Genomic DNA, 5378 nt, shown 5'->3' with positions numbered 1-5378 from the left:
TATATAAAAATGACTATAAAAAAGGGTCAAATGGCAAAATAAATATTTTGGTTAAATTGTTGTTAAAAATTATTATTATCAAACAAATGCAATACAATTTAATGACAAGTCATTGAACAATTAATTGAGTTTTCCAGTGTATTTAAAACAGTCATAATTGTCGAGACGATACAACATGTTTTTTATTGTTTTAGCACATTTAAACAAAATGTTGACTTTGATAAACCGAAACATGGTTTAAACTATGTCATTGACAACGTTATTTAATGTGTTGGATATTTTATTATTCAAATAATTTTAATTGTTGATTAAAAATGACTGTTTTATTTGATAAACAAAATACAACAAAACAAATCTAATTTGTTTTGTAAATAAGTTGTATTATTAAAAATAAGAATGACTGTAATAAAGTCTGTATTAACCTTTCGTAATAAACAAAATATTTGTTATAATATACTGTTATACTGCAAATGTTATAAAATTAACTTTTTCATACAATACTATTTATCTTTTAACATTATCAAATCTTAAACTATCTGGTACTTTTTAGACAACAAGAATTGAAATCAATTAAAAATTCATTTTAATATTTATTCTTTTGGTTCTTTTTGTTTTGTTTAATGTATGTTGTTTATACAAATTAAAACTGTTTTATTGTTGACCAGATAACATTTGAACTGACACTTTGATGTTTTTAATACACAATCTTTGAATAAGTTGAAATTTAATAATAATAATAAGTTTACAAAAAGTATAATAAAAACAAATTTATTTGTTATGAATAAAAAAGATATTGAAAAGGTCTTTAAACGTAATCCAGTATGCATAATAGCTTTAAATTTATGCAAACAACATAGGAAAGTACGAATTTAAAAACCAAAAACAAATGAGATGAATTATTAAAACTGCTTTCTCAAATCTAAATTTCTTGTGGTTTTAAAATACAAAATTACTTTTAAAGACTAACTGTAATCAAATCAATATAAATATACTTCATTATCGAATAAATATTGATCTTATTAGTCTGTTGATATTAAAAGTGTATGTGACAATTTAAATTATTTGATTATTTATCTTCAATATTTTTTTATAAAAAATATGTGGTTCATTGTGTAATAACATGCTTTATTTGTTTGACGAAATGAAAATTTAAAATTGTTGAATATACAATTACCATTTTTATTTTTTTGTCTTGGAAAATTTTTTAATAACATTATTAAAACCTTTTTACAGATTATATTTATTTTTAAGTTTACTTGAATTATAAAAATTTCCAACAAAAAATAATAACAAAACATATAACAAATATTGTGTTTGCAAAAACGCGGGTCGGGTAAATTTTTTTTCCCGTTGCAACCGCAGTTTTCCTTACCAATATTCCAAAATAAAATGCGCGGGCCGGAAGTCTAGTTTCGACTATTAATTTATAATTTTTATACCATTGTATAAACTAAATATATAGGTAATATTTGGAGATTTTTTTGAAAATAATTAAGAACCTTGTTCATTATTATTCAAATAGTATTTAAATAATAAAACGAAACCTTAGTATTCGTCGAAACTTTAGTATCATATTTGTAATTATATTATCAGTCTTAAAACAGTAATAGTAAATTTTTAGACCATTATAACTGTAATTTTTCGGGAAACTATTGAAAAATCTCCAAAAACACCATTATTTAATTTTATTTAGTTTCCCAACGTTTTTTAATTCCTATTTTTTAAGACTTATTTTGTGTTTTTTTTGTCAAGAGGACAACTTTTTACGAGCAGACATTCTGTAAAAGACTAAAAATTAAGAATATGGTTATTTTATTAATTTTCGTTAATCAAAATAAATCAAAGAATATTTTTCCAAATTCTTAATAAAACCTACAAATAGACAACTTTTTATGTAAGAAAACCCACAAAGAAGCGATTTTGACTGTACTTATTTTAATAACTTTTGTTGAAATTATAATTATTTATATAAGTTTAAATAATTGTATTTTTGATTAAAAAAAATTTTTTATAATAAAATAATGATGTTTTCCAATGAGATTTATTAAAAATTAAATATAACAACAAATAAACTCTATTAACATACATGGGAAACGAGTTGACAGCACTCTCAGCACTCTGCACAAACGCAGCAAATGCGGTGTCAGACCTCAACAAATTCAAAAATGAATACAACTTTGTTGACAACAAGTCACTTGACATTGATCAACGCATTGAAAATGCAGAGGGACACTTCGACAGACTCGATGAGGTATTTGAGAGAAAGAAGAACATCACAACTTCACTCAACACAATCGTCACTGATTTGGATAATGCATCAAACAAAATCAAAAGTGAGATATGTCTGTATTCAACAGTAAGCAACAACGACAAGTTGTATGAGATATTCAATATCATAATTACACTTCTTGAAGAAAAGTGTAAAATAAACATAAAACCACATGAAGATGAAATTAACAGAATCATACAAACAAAAAACATTAATATTGATCAAATTATGAGATCGGAGAAATTCATCAATTCAAAGAAACAACACGACGAAGATAGAATGAAATGTGAACACATCAGACTTGAAGAAAAAGCCGGTTTTGAGAAGTTGACAGGAATGAAGATTGCAAGTGTTTTGTTTGATTCAGACAAAGATGACTGGTCAGAAGACACGTCTGTGTTTGATAAAAAAGTTATGAATAAAAGCAACTTATGCTTTTTAATAGAAGACACAAATCACAACAAATTTTGGTGCCGTGTACACTGGAAATATCAATGCTGTTGGTAAATGGCTTAACAATGGCAGTTCTTACATTTTTTCACTTGTGAGAAATGGTACTTTAAATCCAAAAAAGTTTGGTAAGAGTGGAAATGACGCCAATAATGAATTTTATTTATGTTCTCAAAACGATTCATATCTTTTTGGGTTTGGTTTTAGTAATAATAGTTGTGATATACTTGTGTTAAAGAAAGGAATTGATGGTAGTTATTGCTACCCATCCACTAACACCGCCAAACAAAACGAGTTGACTGATAATGACAATTACACACCAAAGAGTGTCGTTGTCTTTCAACTTGACTGACTTTTTTGCAAATTTTATTTACATTCAAAATTTACAACACGTTGACTCCAAAAATGTCATATATTTGTAATTTACCACGTCACCACAACCTGAATTAATGTACACCAAGTTTTAACAAAATCTACCCTTTTTGAAGGGTCGGACAGACGGAAAGAAAACGGATTTTACCCTTCAAACCTAACACTGGAACGAACACATGATAAGTACATTTTTGACGTTTCTTTTTTTCAGGCATCTCCTATTTGTGTTTTGTGTCTTTTCTGAAGATGGATTCACGACGCCGCAACTCGCCGGGTTCAACAAGTTTCGATAGTTGCGGCATATCTGCTCTTTGTGTCCTATTGTATCTTTCTGAAGTATATTAAAGAGTGTTAACGTGATAGACCACTTTTGTGTGGATGGCTTTGGGAATCTTACATGTTTTTGTTGTAATTGCGATTAAATTTGCCTAAGAGTTTACAAAAAAATGGGTTTTTTGGACCGAATTCATAAAAAACCGATTTTTTTGAAAGTTAAAACAGAAAAAACAAATTTTATTTTTAGTAAAAGAAGTAGTATATAAATTATGTTATTTTTGGGTCCCTCCATTTTATCTATATTTTATAATACTTTAACTACGACACTAAAGTGTCTGAGGAGCAAAGATCTGTAAAACGCGAGGACGCGAATTTGAATTTTCCCAAAATTCGGGATTAAAGAATTCCAAATTTTAAAATCATATATTTTAATTTTTTAATTTTTTATTTTCCCTAAAATGAGCACCTCACAAGAATACTTGAAAAAGAATTTTTATCAATTTACTAATAAATATTCCTAAAAAGATGTTTTAAATTGTTTCACAATCAAAGCAGGAACTATTAAAGCTGTTTTTACTAAAATTAATAATAGAGAATGTAGAAAAGAATTAATTGCTATGGGAATAAACACAAGAGATTTATATTATTATTTTTAAGCAAAATAAGAAGCTAAATTAAAAAGAATTGAAGTTAATAAGAAAAGTTCTATTTAATTAGAACAACCATTTTTAACAAAAGTTTTCAATAAATTAAACAAAACTGATAAACAAACTTTTGGTTTAATTAATAAAAAAGCAACACTAATTAAAGATTTTGATGATGTAAAAATTCAAAAAGAACTTGATAAAAAGAATTTAGAATGGAGTTTAAATAATATTTCTTTTGATGATATTGAAGATAATGATGATTTAATGAGAGAAGATATGCATTGAAATTTTGGTGAAAAATTAAGAATTAACATTGAAAAGAAAAAATATTTTAAAGAATTAAAAGAAATAGAACAATATGAGAACAATATGAAAAAATATAATGATATGATAGAAGAAATAGAATTTGAACAACTTTATAATGATAATTTGGAACAATATAACGATATGAATGAAGATATTAATGACAATTCTGAAATTAATACTAAAGTAACATATGATAAAAAAATAAAATAATTTATGCTGATCTTAGATGTGGTTTTAAAGAAAAATTAAGAAGAATTCAACTGGTAAGATTGTATTTTAACGATTTAATTAAAACCTCTTCATCAACTAGTGATATAGTTTATAATTATCACCTTAGTCAAGATGGATGGAAATCTTATACGTTAAATACTCAAGACGCAATTGACGAATTTTTTAGTTCAGTATCTGAAGAATCTATGGGTTTTATTAACAAAAATAAGTTAATAATGGTATAGATTCTACTTTTTATGTCAAACAAACTATTCCAGAACCATTATTCTTACTTGAATTAAGAATTTCACCATATCATTATGAAGAAGATCTTATTCATCAATATAAAACTACTGGTGGTTCTTTCTTCCCATACAGATATAAAGAAGAATTCAGTATATTTGGAAAATATCTTGCTAAAGCACAAATATTCAGTTCATTATTCGATAAAAATGGAAAGATTAATCAAAATTTGATTTAAATTGTTACTGTTATGCTTTAAAACAAGCTAAAGTTGACAATAAAACTTTAGAATTTGTATTAATTCATTGTAGAGGTAGATATCTAAAAGCCAAATCATTGAATGAGTTGTGTAAACAATGTAAGTTAAGAATCAGAATAGATAAAGAATGTACTGACAATAAATTAAAAAATAAGAATAGAAAAATAGATTATTATCGTTGCGAACTCAAAGATGCTAAATATAATTTAGAAATGTTTTTATATCGTGATTCGGTTATGAAGGGAGATCATTATTTATTAAAAATATTGATATTCATATTACTTCGTTCTATCTTAAGAATAGAGAAGAAATGAATAAATATGCAATCGATCATAACAAAAAATTG

This window comes from Entamoeba invadens (genome assembly GCF_000330505.1).
Source record: "Entamoeba invadens IP1 unplaced genomic scaffold scaff_1105074726317, whole genome shotgun sequence".
Taxonomy (NCBI): domain Eukaryota; phylum Evosea; order Mastigamoebida; family Endamoebidae; genus Entamoeba; species Entamoeba invadens.
This window is presented reverse-complemented; position numbering follows the sequence as displayed.